The following is a 15485-nucleotide window of genomic DNA, read 5'->3' as shown; positions in this document are numbered from 1 at the left end:
GGCCTCACGATTGCGAAACCCTACCTTGGCCAGCAAGGTCGCCGGATCTCCCTCCAATTGAGAAAGTTTGGAGAATTATGGGCAGGGCCCTCCATCCTACTCTGGATTTTGATTATTTAACGTGCCAATTGGACAGAATTTGGCACGATATCCCTCAAGAGGACATACACCATCTAAGCCGAGTAACTGTTGGCACAAGGGCCAGAGATGGACCAAAGTGTTATTGAATCGCTCAACTTGTGAAGCTCTTTCTCTTGAATAAATCTTCCAATTTTTCTGATATAGTAATCATCAGTTTGCCTGTAGGGCAACGGCCTTGCTGCAGTGGACACACCGGTTTCCGTCAGATCACCGAAGTTAAGCGCTGTCGGGCGTGGCCGGCACTTGGATGGGTGACCATCCGGGCCGCCACGAGCTGTTGCCATTTTTCAGGGTGCACTCAGCCTCGTGATGCCAACTGCGGAGATACTCGACCGAATAGTAGCGGCTCTGGTCAAGAAAATCATCATAACGACCGGGAGAGCGGTATGCTGACCACACGATCCTATCCACATCCTCAGCTGAGGATGACACGGCGGTCGGATGGTACCGATGGGCCACTTGTAGCCTGAAGACGGAGTGCTTTTTATTTTGCCTGTACATGTACATCAGATCTACTGATTTGCGTCCCATTCGAATAATTCTTCGTGGAGTGTCACTTTTTTTATCTTAGAGCGTAATAACACTTTGACATTCTGATTTGTTGCGTAAAATGTTACTCAACAAAGCGAACGTAGAGTCGGCTATGTCGGAAACTAACTGGGTCACGTGACTAGATACAGTCACGTTCAGATTGACAGTGGTGCGGCTTTTTAGCTCACAGTGCAAGCACGGAAATTGGTCGCTAATGTTGGCAGATGTCCCGATTTTCGAAGGATGCCCCGAGTTTTAAGAGCGTCATGACCCGTCCCGCGTAAGCGTTTCCGGGGGTTGCAAATGTCCCATATTTTGCGCATTTCTAACAATTTGAAATATAATGCGTATTCATCTAAAAAATGGTGGAGTACATTAAAGTTCCGAAACAAATTTCTGAACACATCGATGGCGGTAACCTGACAATTAGAATACGGTGCGTCAAGATGTCGCCGATGAGTTGCTATGTCACGCACAAGAAAACGTACACAGCCATACACTGAGAGGGTTGGACACGCCAAGGCTAGCCTGCAGTGTGGCGCAACGTAATTATCGTCAGACGCCATGAAGAGCAAACATAACGCGGATTATGTTATGCATCCATTATACGTCTCCCAAATAGTTCTTCTCCATCTGCCTTAGCTATGGCCCGACGCCACAGAGGGCGCACGAAACACGGGCTATATCATGCTTGCGCCTGACGTCAAGCAAGTAGTTCTGAAGTGAACATTAATTTGCCCATCCGAGACACAAGAGGACGCACAGCTCCGCTCAGGCAGCATCTGCTTAGTGTCGCAGTACTCACCGAATATCTACTGCGTATCGCAGTAAGTGCGTATCAGTAGTGCCTCGTCCGCCCCGATAGCTGGGTGGTCAGGGTGACGGATTGCCGTCCTACGGGCCCGGGTTCGATTCCCGGCTGGGTCGGAGATTTTTTCCGCCCAGGGACTTGGTGTTGTGTTGTCTTGATCGTCGTTTCATCCCCATCCGGAGCGCAGGTCGCACACTGTGGCGTCGGATGTAACAAGACCTGCACCAAGGCGGCCGGACCTGCCCCACAAGGGGCCTTCCGGGCCAATGACGCCAAACGCTCGTTTCCATTTCCAACAGTGCCTCGGGACAGCATCAGGACATATCTAATGTCACGGCCACGAGAACCCGACTGGACATTCTACTCGTTATGTGATCATTGTTCGCTGGATTGAGAACCAGACTTGTGTTCATAGAGAGAACTCCTCATAACATTTTAATTAATTTTTCTTATGTTCAAATTGTAAAGCAGCCACAAGTCGCTTGCAGCTTTGCCTTAAGTTTTTCCATCTCAGTTAACTGTCATCTTTAAACGAATCACATCGCTGTGTTCGACTTCTGCAATCTATACATATAGGCGGCTTTTAATGATTTTAATGAGCATTTACAAATACGACATTTATAAGTCAGTGTCTGAAAAAACGCCAATTTAATGTCTTTTTTATGTTGATTTAGGAGGTATTTATAACTAGTTATGGTCCTTAAAATAATATTTATCTCCGTAAAAAAATGGTTCAAATGGCTCTGAGCACTATGGGACTTAACTGCTGAGGTCGTTAGTCCCCTAGAACTTAGAACTACTTCAACCTAACTAACCTATGGACATCACACACATCCATGCCCGAAGCAAGATTCGAACCCGCGACCGTAGCGGGCGCGCGGTTCCACACTGTAGCGCCTAGAACCGCTCGGCCACTTAGACCGGCTATCTGCGTCAAAGCGGCGACTCTTTACCATCTTTACGATGTCAGCAGAGCCAACTTGAATGGTCTCCCTAATTCTCGTCTGGTTTAAATACAAAAGTTTCATGTAATTTGAAATTTGTTAACTTCATGAGTATACGCAAATACGTATATGTACCAATATATACATTGTTTAATAAATATGTATGTTGTCAATACCTTCTTCTCCATGTACTGCACTGTAATAGTGGTAGACGTAAGAGGAATCAGGTCATCATGTCTGAATGGTATGTTTAATCTACAATAATACAGTTTAGTTTCAATGGAATTGATATCCTGTTATATACTGATTTATGTGTATTAACGCCCGTAAAAGTGGCAATTATAATTCTAACTTGTAATTCTACTGTATTTTTTAAAAAATATTTTAATAACCAGGTTTGTTTTTTAGACTCGTATGCGTGAACGCCCGAAAATTCGGCCGATGTTCGCCTTAGTAGTGATATTAGTGTTTTATGAGTTACATTGGTTTATATTACGCTTTGTAAGGTAGTGTCAACCGAATCACATATCGACAAGGTTTTGACTCGCTCAACAAGGAAAGGTGCTGCTTAATGTTAAAATGTGCCTGACCAGAGAGTTTACGTTAACTGTACACAACGAGCTTACTCCATTTTATGAATGACGGTGGCGCTACACACAGTACGATATTTGTAACGTGTAGCCCACGGCTAAGTAATTTAAGTCATCACGCTGTAAATTGAATGAGTGAATTTATCTTGTTGTAAGCTAGTGTAACACATAGCATTCCCACAGACGTGGAGATATTCGTATTGATGCCCGCATCTCGTGGTCGTGCGGTAGCGTTCTCGCTTCCCACGCCCGGGTTCCCGCGTTCGATTCCCGGCGGGGCCAGGGATTTTCTCTGCCTCGTGATGGCTAGGTGTTGTGTGATGTCCTTCGGTTAGTTAGGTTTAAGTAGTTCTAAGTTCTAGGGGACTGATGACCTAAGATGTTAAGTCCCATAGTGCTCAGAGCCATTTGAACCATTTTGAACTCGTATTGGCCGGCCGAAGTGGCCGTGCGGGTCTGGCGCTGCAGTCTGGAACCGCGAGACCGCTACGGTCGCAGGTTCGAATCCCGCCTCGGGCATGGGTGTGTGTGATGTCCTTAGGTTAGTTAGGTTTAAGTAGTTCTAGGGGACTAATGACCTCAGAAGTTGAGTCCCATAGTGCACAGAGCCATTTGAACTCGTATTGATCGAGTAAACAGGTAAAAATAAAGCTTGTGGCGGCTCTACAATTTTAATTTATAACGATCGTTGTTCCCCTGCAGGCAAATGCCTGCGTTCGCTATGTTATTCTTATGGATTATTAATCTCTGTTGCCAGTTTCTGCCCAAACCTGTGACGAAGCTGTTTAGTTTCTACGTGCGAGCAAACTTCAATAATAGCAGTTAATTTCTGTGGTAGGCAGTTGTGTCCCTGCCATCTTTAAATTGGACGTCAAATGAATTTGGTGAACACAACGGAAGTAGACTGATATCTCAGCTATGCTGGAATTTTACGTAGCGAAAAGAATCAGCTGCATGGCTTTCATTGTTGTGTTACTATCGCCACTCCGTTGTCTTAAAAAAAAAATGGTTAAAATGGCTCTGAGCACTATGGGACTTAACATCTGAGTTCATCAATCCCCTAGAACTTAGAACTACTTAAACTTAACTAGCCTAAGGACATCACACACATCCATGCCCGAGGCAAAATTCTAACCTGCGACCGTAGCAGTCCCGCGGTTCCAGACTGAAGTGCCTAGAAACGATCGGCCACACCGGCGGGCTCTTTTTAAAACTTCTACCTCCCCCCCCCCCCCACATCTCCTCTTTTACCCATTAACTGACCACAACTTCTCTTCACGCAGCCGTTAGTACTCTCGTTCCATGGGGTGACTACCACTCGCTTCCACCCACTTGTTCGTTTCGTGCTTTCGTTTGTAGTGACAAAAAAAGGAAAAAAATAGGACTGGTAGGTAGTTTATAGAATGCTCGACCCTCCCCGGCTTCACACGGGTAGCACTCAATATGTACGGCCGGACAACTTGGCTGGCGTTGAGGTAGTAAACTACATACACGAACCGTCTTCGTGAATCAGTCTTTCTATTAATGAAGAGAGTGTCAAAATCCTGCAGTACTCCCTTAGATCAGTCTTCACATACAGACAGAAAAAGGCGGCGGTGGACTTTGATTTATAATACGTACATATAGAGAGATATGTATAGATGTACAGTTTCTGGTCAAGCTTCGCTGATCACAGGAGTCGGCGGCTGTTTACTGCTTTTCCTGCCAGTAACCGCCACCTCAATAGCTGACCAGCTCGTAGCTCCCATCTTTGCTACGAGATGCTAGTATAAACGAGGAAAAAAATATTGAACAAATAAAAATACGTGTATCTCACAGTCATAATCAGTATAAAATTATATATCATATACATAAAACCTTCACGTGAATCATCCTATTAGTGAAAACCATATGAAAATACAGTAGTTTCTGAGTACTTCTGGGTGTGATTTTTATATCTCTTGCGAACAGAAACCAGATTGTCACCGTGTTTTTTAATTGTCTGTCTATTACTTTACATGTCTGCTTCCTGTGAATTTTATTAGCATCACCAACCCTTTGTTTTATGTTTTGCGTTCCACAATGTTCCGCCATTTTACCATTTAAGGCACCGATTTTATCGCCTGCTTTTATTATTTATTATCTTCATTAAAAAAAAAATTCTGTAGGCTGAAGAGCGGCATCCTAAGCTGCTGCCTGCCCGCCCCCTTCAGAGGGAATCGAATAACAATAAAGGAAAAAAAGCGGAGTACTTCAAATTATAACTTGTACAGAGGTACATATTTCAAAACAATTTGAACCAAGCTACATGCTAGTTAGTTATATGAAGCAACTACAGTAACAAGCCCAAACAGTTCAAAAGGCTCTGAGCACTATGGGACGAAACATTTGATGTCATCAGTCCCCTAGAACTTAAAACTACTTAAACCTAACTAACCTAAGGACATCACACACATCCATGCCCGAGGCAGGTTCCGAACCTGCGACCGTAGCAGTCGCGCGGTTCCGGACTGAAGCGCCTAGAACCGCTCCGCCACCGCGGCCGGCGCTCAAACAGTGACCCATATTAGGTGTTAAAGTTCCATTAGTACTTTTAAGGCAAAAAGCATACAATTATTTATCGTTCGTGTGTATCTTTGTGTTTAACCCTTTAATGAACATGTTTTTGGTACTGAGAATTTTTTATAGATGAGATTAGGAGTCGTAGATGACCAAGTTTATTTTTTCCAAAATATTTTTATTACCAGTCTGAAGTTGGTACTTCCGATGAACAGAATATAATTTTTGACTACAGGCGTACTAGTGTACCAGTTTTGTTAATAATGCGTTATACATGTCTAATGACTGAAATCTTTTTGTGTCCCCATTCTTAGCTCTTTAGACGTCACTAAGCCTCATGCGGTAGTTCGCGCGATGTGACGAACAAACAGACGTTAAAGGGCTAGGGCACGATACTTCGGTAGTGTGAGACGAATGGGAATTGGGATTTAGAAGGGAGACGTGCTTGATTAGTCCATGCAGTTGTGTCTAACCACTGTGTCAAGGTGCCGTAGATGGTTAAGGTATCTGTCTACTAAGCAAGCGACCTGGCTTCGAATACCGCCCTTGGTACAAAATTTTCACGTGTCGCCAACGCATTCCTTCATTGCTCGAATGCGACAGATATTGGGATTTCTCCCTTCCGAATATATTTTAGCTCTTTGTCTCGTGGATTTGTGTAAGCCGCCAGTACCTAAGTCACTGTTTCCTACAAACTTGGTTCTTCAAAAATGGTTGAAATAGCTCTGAGCACTATGGGACTTAACTACTGTGGTCATCAGTCCCCTAGAACTTAGAACTACTTCAACCTAACTAACCTAAGGACATCACACACATCCATGCCCGAGGCAGGATTCGAACCTGCGACCGTAGCGGTCTTGCGGTTCCAGACTGCAGCGCCTTTAACCGCACGGTCACTTCGGCCGGCTAACTTTAATCCATAATTGGTGAACATCTGTCTGACGGTACATGCATCACAAGATAAATAGCAAATGATAATGGCGCCTTGCTAGGTCGTAGCAAATGACGTAGCTGAAGGCTATGCTAACTATCGTCTCGGCAAATGAGAGCGTAATTTGTCAGTGAACCATCGCTAGCAAAGTCGGCTGTACAACTGGGCGAGTGCTAGGAAGTCTCTCTAGACCTGCCGTGTGGCGGCGCTCGGTCTGCAATCACTGATAGTGGCGACACGCGGGTCCGACGTATACTACCGGACCGCGGCCGATTTAAAGGCTACCACCTAGCAAGTGTGGTGTCTGGCGGTGACACCACAGCATCTGACCGAGGTGGTATAGTGTGCGAAGTCCGGCTCTGCCCCGAGCGAGCAGGTAGTTGTTTACTCAACCGCTCCGGCTCTGCGTCGCAGGTGTTTGGGAGTTTATACCTTCAGTAGCGTTCGTGCCTTTGTGTGTGTGACATATGGCATCCAAGAGCGTTCCAAACAGAGGTACTGCGGGTTTTTCCATTTGATAAATCACCGAGTAACGCGCAGTCAGGATTATTAGAAATCTATGACTGATTAGTTGATACTTTTCATGTTACCTCGGCCCAAGTGCATACCGCCTAACTTGACGGCTCAAACGGTTCAAACGGTTCAAACGGCTCTGAGCACTATGGGACTTAACACCTGAGGTCATCAGTCCCCTAGAATCTAGAACTATTTAAACCTAACTAACCTAAGGACATCACACACGTCCATGCCCGAGGCAGGATTCGGACCTGGGACCGTTACAGTAGCACGGTTCCGGACTGAATCGCCTAGAACCGCTCGCCACCGCGGCCGGCGCCTGACTTGACATTGCGATTTATGTGTTCTTCGTGAAATTCGTGGATCACTTTCGAGTAGAGAAGTTCCTGTTAAAGCATGGCAGTCAGGTTCTGTTCCGACCTAGAGATGGTTCGATCAGTAGGTGCTCCTTGCGAATGCGGACATTGAATATACCAACGTCCGAATATTCAGTCTTCCTATGAAGTAGAGGATATTTATCGTAAGGAAATTTTGTCGCAAAGTGGTGCCGTGAGACGTATTTGCCGTGAGTGCTGGTCAAGTCAACACAGACTCCAATCTTACAGCGGCATAAATTGGGTAGAAATGCAAATCAAAAAGAACATTCTATGTCATTGAAAGTTTGTAGATATTGTTTCCATATTACGTACAGCAGACAGGTGTTTTCTATGCAACGAAAGATACCGTCTTCGAACCAATTGTCCCTGTAGAGTTTTACTTTTATAATCTTCCTTGGAACAGCGCCGCAATTTAACAGTTGCTGACCTTGTCCCCCTGGTAAAGAACTCCTTCGGTTCTGGTTGTTATGCGACAGTTTCCACTATCACTGTGGGCGATTTTCCGAAAGAAAATCCTGACCCCGCTCCTGCTACTGCTTGGACAGCAGCGCACGCGGTTCATAATTATCGGCGCCGCACTCAGGATGGTGAGGATGTAGATTTGCGTTCTCTTGTCCCATCTTCCACTGAGCCGTGTCTGTCTGTCACTCCTGCAAGTAGTGTGGTACCACATAGCCCTGACGAAGAGGAAATCAGGGAGGCTTCTTCTTTCGGTGTCCATCCAGTTCGGTTGTTGGCTATCATGATGACTATTCTTCTCTTGTTGGTAGCAACACGGAATAGTTCTGTTGAAGACATATTGAACCAGCATCTAAGGTCGTCAGACCAAGATATTTGTCTTCTTCCAGGACCTCTTTTGCTGTTGATTTTCCCCTGAAGTACTCTTTGTAGCAAATCATATCTATTTGTATTACGCATGAAATGTCCTAGATATTGCAACTTTCGAGATTCCTCTATCTTGATTCTTCTCAAAACTTCTACATTTGTCTCTCTCTGGGTCCAAAGTATTCTCAGGATCCACCTATAAAGCCACAATTGAGAGGCCTCCAGCTTCTTCTTCGAGTTTTTATTTAAGGTCCATGGCTCTACCCCATATAGGAGGAAAGAATATACATAGCAGTATAGAAGTCGGATTTTTTTTCTTAGAATTAGATTATGGCTTTTGAAGACAGCACTCATTTTCTGAAACACACTTCTTGCTTTCCCTATGCGAATCTTGATTTCTTTCGAGTTATCCCAATTTTTATTTATTATATTTCCAAGGTGTGTATATTGTTTTACCCTATCTATAGTACTTTGGTTTATGACTAAGTTAAATCCTGTAATATTCTCCTTACTTACGACCATGAGTTTTGTCTTTGTGGTGTTTATTTCAAGCCCATACTGACTGCTGACTCTTACAATTCTATCCATTAATAATTGTAACGCTTCAATAGTGTCATAAAATACAATAGTATCATCAGCATATCGAATGTTGTTTAATCTTATTCCATTTATCAAAATTCCTTCTTCTACTTCTTCCAGAGTTTCTCTAAATATGAATTCTGAGCATATATTGAATAGTATGGGTGACTAGATACAGCCCTGTCTTACTCTCCTGATAATTTTGGCTACTTCAGTGTGTTCTCCATCAATACGCAACACCACTGTTTGATTCTAGTAAAGATTCTTGATGGTTCGCAGATCTATTTCCTCCATTCCAACATTTTTCAAAATCTCTATCGATTTATCGAGTTTTTCTCTATCAAAAGCCTTCTGGTAAACTATTAGGCAAGTAAATACATTTTTATTTACATCTCCGAAACAATATTTGTTTACTGGACGAGGCTCCTGTCATACCCTCGGCATTAACGAACCCAAACTAATTAAGGGCTATCTGTTCCTCACATAGTTTATATATTCTTCTGTGTATCACCCTCAAAAACAATTTCAAGATATGGCTTGCTAAGCTTATCGTGTGATAATATCAGCATTGTTTTGCATTTGGTTTTTTGGGCAGAGTGATGAACTCTGATTTCAGCCACTCCAATGGAAAGTTTCCAGATACATAAATTTTATTGAAAATTTGGGTTCACCATTTTACATGATTTTTATCCATCAATTTTAAGATCTCAGTTTCTACTTTATCTGGTCCCGCAGCCTTTCCATTCTTCATCTAATTGATGGCTCTTTGAACCTCTACTTCTAGTACATCTGTACCACTTGTCTCATTTGTACTTGAATTAAAAGAAAATCTAGTGTCATGAAATAAATTTTCTATATTTCTTCCATGTCTTTTTCATGTCTTCTAATTCCACCATCAAGTTCCCTGCTTCATTTACTAGTTTTTCACTGATGCTCTTCCTATATTTCCCTGTTATTTCTTTGACTTTCTTGTGTACATTGGAACAATCAAATTTCTTTGATAAAACTCTGTTTCCTCGCATTGCTCCACTTTTTCATTTTCTTTTGCCTCCCTTATGTTTCTTCTAATGTTCATATTTATCTTCCTGTATTCCTTTGGGTTTCCCTTATTTAATCTCCTTTCCTCCATTAGATTCAGTATCTCATCCATCATCCAAGATATCCTCTTCTTTCTCTCTGGTTTCATGTACTTTTATTTGCTGTACAACATTCTGTAGTTTTTTTCAATTCTAAATTGATATTGTTAGTGTGATGGCTTTTATCTTAATCGTCAATTGAATTCTGTTTGTATATTCTGTTTCACTATTTGGCCTTCATTTTCCTCAAATTGTAGATCTGCTATTTCTTTCTCTTCATTCTAAATTTAAAAACTCTTACAAGTGATGTGTGATCAAAGTTTGCGTCTGCTCCTGGGTATGTTTTTATAGATCTTCAACTGTTCCAGAAACGTTTATTTACTAGTATCAAATGAATCTGGTTTCTCACACATTTGTCAGGTCTGTCCACTGGAGACTTCCATGTATACAATCTTCTAGGTGGGAATTTAAACCAGGTATTCATAATCAGCAGATCATTTCACACCTCAAAATTCTCAAAATCATCCCTCCCTAGAATTCCTCTCTACTAGACCAAATGGTCCTATCTTGTCTGATGTTCTGCCTTCCCTTATTTTGGAATTAAAACCCCCCATCACAATATTGTCAACTCACGTTTGTTAAGTTTTCTCAAAATTACATTTATGTTATCATAAAAATCTTCGATATCTTCTTTTGCCTTGTCCATTGTAGGGGTATATACTTGTATTATATTTATGTCACTAGGGCTACTTTCCAGCTGCAGTAACATTATACGGGCTCTTACAGGTATGAAACTTCGAGACATCTTTCTTCTTTAGCTGATAGTCTTACACCGACTCCATGCGCATGCTTTCCGTCTGCTCTCACTGAGTATAGCACCCTATGTCCATTTATGTCAATATCTCATATGTTTGGCCATCGCATTTCGCTAACTCCAGGTACCTCTATTCCCATCCTATCGATTTCTTGAACTGTATTACGTATTTTCCCTCATTGGCTCATTGACTTTACATTCCAGCCTGCCGCTTTTATTTTTTCCTGCCATTTGATTTTCTTCATGTCTGTACTCATAACTGCTCCTCCTAGAGATCCGATTGAGAAACTTACTCCGGATGCTAATTTCGCCACAAGCATAGCCATGATGATTACCAGAACATGCCATAAGGCCTTTAATGTAGTATTTGTCCAGTGCGTTCTACATCCTTTTACGGTTGACCACCTTCATGTTTCCTCCATGTTTAGAGCCAGTTTCCGAATTCCAGGGCAAAAGACTGGCCTAACCTCAATCCGCCGTCGGAAAGAGAGAGGAGAGACTCCTTATCCCGGGAGTCACTCGATCGCCAGAGGCTCGTCAGTCTAAAGCAGGATGCACCACTTGCAGGTGAGGATAGTCTTTGGGTAGAGTCTACCCCTTATACCCAAGGTAAGCAGTCCCTGGTATCCTTGCTGCTGCGAGGGTGGTTTCTATGGAGCCGCCATCGAGTGAGTGTGGGTCAGAATCGTTTCCTTCGCAGCCTCCATTGTCCGTTTGGTAATACAGCGATGTCCTCCTGTTCCTTCGTCTGCTCTCGACGATGGGGATGGTGGTGTGCCGCCTCCCATTGCGGAATTTGCTACCCCAGAGTTGTATCCCGCTGTCTCTGAGGTCCATTCTGATTGCCCTCATTTAGAAAGCCGGCATGCGTTGCAGAGTGATCCTTCTGTGGTGCAGGCCTCTGACCCTGGGACGTCACAGATTGCTATGGATTTGGTACGAGATCCGCCGACACCGCCGACTGCTATTATGCAGTGGCTATTATGCCTCACAGCCGGAGTAGACAACGCGTACAGCTGGACCGTGCAGTGGACCGCAAAACGACCAAGTGTAAAGATTCAGTTGGGGCACGTACCAGCACCCCGCTCTCAGATTCGTGATTGGTTCACATGGCTCTGAGCACTATGGGACTTAACATCTGAGGTCATCAGTCCCTTAGAACTTAGAACTACTTAAACCTAAATAACCTAAGGACATCACACACATACATGCCCGAGGCAGGATTCGAACCTGCGACCGTAGCTGTCGCGCGGTTCCGGACTGAAGCGCCTAGAACCGCTCGGCCACCGCGGCCGGCTTCGTGATTGGATTCCGCGATGGACTTCGACGGGCGACTAGTGGAATAGTCATGCTGCTCTGTAGCTATTCTTGTGTTTTTTTTTCTCTTTTGATTGATGGCTAAATATTAACCGAGTGGAACCAGAGCTGCGTCTAGCTCCACTGCATCAGTTTATATATGACTCCTGTATTCCTGCGAGAAGTTCTGTTTGTCAGTTTCCTCCTCCCTGTGGCAGCCGAATTTTTAGCAGGAACTGGCTTACACTTTGGGAAGGCATTCCCATTGCAGAGAAAGAGGTGCAGAGGGATATGCTGTAGACTTTTCGAACTCACCTTGGTTGACTTATATGCTCCGTTTGGTTCTGGTCGAACAGTACACTGTTTTATAACGAGGATATTATTTATCCTTTACGTAGAAGTCCTCGGGGTCTATAGTTGGGTGGTGATTTTAATTGTGTTCTGCGTCCTGTTTAACAGTTTCCCCGTTTAAGATGTTGTCGAGATTTAAACGAGTTGATACGCTCCATGCACTTGAAAGATGTTTGGGAGTGTTAACATCCGACGCTAGTTAAATTTGAGCATTTTACTGCAGATTCTAGTAGTAGGATTGACTGATTTATCTTATCGGATTAGATTCTCAATCGCAATCTTGCAGTCGACGTTAACCCTGCTAGCTTTTCTGCTCACTGTGCTTTGACCACTACTCTCCAACTTAATCAGCAACCTGTGAAACTATTCCAGTCCTCATTGATGTTAAATGTCGTTCACTTGAAAGATACTTCTCTCGATGATGTGAAACACTTTGTGTGGGAGAACAGTCTACGATCCTCTGGGATGTATTCTACCACTATTGTATGGTGGAGTGCCCTGGCTAAACCGAAGCTCCGTTAATCTCTGATCATGAGAATTCATGAATTTTGTTATTCTCTCTTGCGTGACTTGTATGATGATGTGGATCGCGCCCCCTGCGTATTGCAGATATACGTTGTATTAAAGCAAAGTTGTTGTAGTTGAAGCAGCTGTGGTATCGACAGCAACGGTGCCACGGAATAGTTTCTCAAGTTGGCATTATAGAGACACAGACGACAGCGCCCTCTAGCCGGTGCTGTCGAGGTCTACGAGCTCCGCTACTGCTTCAGCCCATTTGATCAGGTGCAACCAGTCAGGAGACTTCGCATCAGCATCGCACCTACGTACAAAGTTATGTAATCGTTTATCGCCTTGTTTTTGCACCAGTAAACCGTTTTCTCGCAGTACCGACTTGTATTACCCTTTCCTGTTCCTCACCTACGCGCCGCCTCCCAGGCGGGATACAAAAGAGCGACAGCTGGAAGGATTACGGGTGCGATCGACATCTCGATCACTAATGGCGGACAAACTAACTGCTTCAACACCAAGCTGGCATCGCTCTTGCATTAAGTTTCTTACAGCAGCTGACAGCCGTCAGCTGGTATCGCAACTTGATGTAGTTCATGTCTCGCATTGAGGTAACAAAAGTCATGCGATACTTCCTATTATCGTCTCGGACCTCCTTTTGCGTGGAAATGTTCAGCAACTCGTCATGACATGGACTCACAAGTCGCTGGAAGTCTCCTCTGCAGAAATATTGAGCTATGCTGCCTCTTTAGCTGTCCATAATTGCTGAAGTGTTGCCGGTGCAGTATATTGTGCACGAACTGACCTCTCGTTTATGTCCCATAAGTGTTGAATGGGGTTCATCTCGGACGATATGGGTGGCCAAATCATTCTCTCGAACTGTCGAGAATGTTCTTCAAACCGATCGAGAACAACTGTGGCTCAGTGACCTGGTGCATTGTCATCCATAAAAATTCCGTCATTTTTTGGGAACATGAAGTCCATGAATGGCTGCAATTAGTCTCCATGTATCTGAACATAACCATTTTCAGTCAGTGATCCTTTACAATCCATGTAAACACAGCCCACACCCTCATGAAGCGACCACCAGCTTGCACAGTGCCTTGTTGACAACTTTGGTCGATGGCTTCGTGGGGTCTGCCCCACGCTCGAACCCTACCATCAGCTCTTACCAACTGATATCGAGACTCATATGGTCAGGGTATAGAGTCCAACTGATATGGCCACGAGCCCAGGAGAGGTGATGTCATGCTGTTAGCAAAGGCACTCGCGTTGGTTGTTTACTGTCATAGGCCACTGATGCGAAATTTCACAGGTCTGCCCTAACGGATACGTTCGTCGTAGGTCACACATTGATTTCTGTGGTTATTTCTCGCAGTGTTGCTTGTCTGTTAGCACTGACAACTCTACGCAAGCGCCGCTGCTCTCGATCGATAGGTGGAGGCCATCGGCCACTGTGTTGCAGACTCTTGACAATGTGGATCTTGGAATACTGAATTCCCTTACGATATCCGAAATCGAAAGTCCCATGAGCCTAACACCAGCTGCCATTCCGCATTCAAAGTCTGTTAATTCCCGTCGTGCGGGCATAATCACGTCGGAAACCTTTTCACATGAATCACCAGAGTACAAATGACAGCTCCGCCAATGAACTGCCCTTTTATACTTTGTGTACGAGATGCTACCGCCATCTTTATATGTGCCTATCGCTATCCCGTAACTTTTGTCTCCTCAGTGCACATCAGTACTATGTGCAGCTTTACGACGTGGATACACCTAGAGACTTTTCCCTCGACCCGGCTATTGGGACTCTAAGTAGCCAATCGCCGAATTCTTGGCCGCCTTGCAACCAGATGAAGTATACGATCTTATTGCTACTTCTCCTTCTCACAAATCAACATGCATGGATGGGCTTCCCAAGCAATTTTACAAGAGTTTTTGTCCCCTCTTCGGCATCACATTTACATCTATGTTGAAGGTGGTGAAAAGGGGGGTGGGGGGGGGGGGGTGGGGGGGTGGGGGGTAGTTGGGACCGCTCCATTCACGGTGGAGGAAAGTGGGTTGAAACCTAAACATCCTAGTCGCACTACTGTTGGTAATTTTCGTCCACTCACGTTACTGAATTCAAATTACAAGACAGCGATGAGGGCGGTAATTCGCAGGGGTCCGCAGCTCTTGGTCGTGCGGTAGCGTTCTCGCTTTCCGCGCCCGGGTTCCCATGTTCGATTCCCGGCGGGGTCAGGGATTTTCTCTGCCTCGTGATGACTGCGTGTTGTGTGATGTCCTTAGGTTAGTTAGGTTTAAGTAGTTCTGAGTTCTAGGGGACTGATGACCATAGATGTTAAGTCCCATACTGCTCAGAGCCAATTCGCAGGATGTTTGCCATGCCGGGATCTGTCGTCACGCTCGCTCTGTTTTTGTCCTTGCGGCCGAATACCGTGATGTGGTTTCGCTTGCTGCTGTTACTTCTGCCCATTGTTCATTTGCCTTTTTGGATTTTGAAAAGCTTTCCATCGTGTGAATTATGTATTCCTGCTTCTGATTTTGGGGATGGATGGGCTTACTGTTGAGGCTCTTAGGGTGTTATCGAACTTGTTCACTGGCATTGCAGCTTCGGTAGTTGTCAATGGGCAGCTGATGCCCTCTATTACCATCCAT

The 15485-nt window shown here is 44.4% G+C and overlaps 1 pseudogene; it reads left to right on the top strand.

Annotated features, from left to right (window-relative positions):
• Positions 1–306: 306 nt before the first annotated feature.
• On the top strand, positions 307–424 carry LOC124557079 (annotated as a pseudogene).
• Positions 425–15485: the final 15061 nt, after the last annotated feature.

The sequence above is a fragment of the Schistocerca americana genome, chromosome X (genome assembly GCF_021461395.2).
Source record: "Schistocerca americana isolate TAMUIC-IGC-003095 chromosome X, iqSchAmer2.1, whole genome shotgun sequence".
NCBI classification, from domain to species: Eukaryota; Metazoa; Arthropoda; class Insecta; order Orthoptera; family Acrididae; genus Schistocerca; species Schistocerca americana.
The sequence above is the reverse complement of the archived record's forward strand: the minus strand, read 5'-3'. Positions and strand labels throughout refer to the sequence as shown.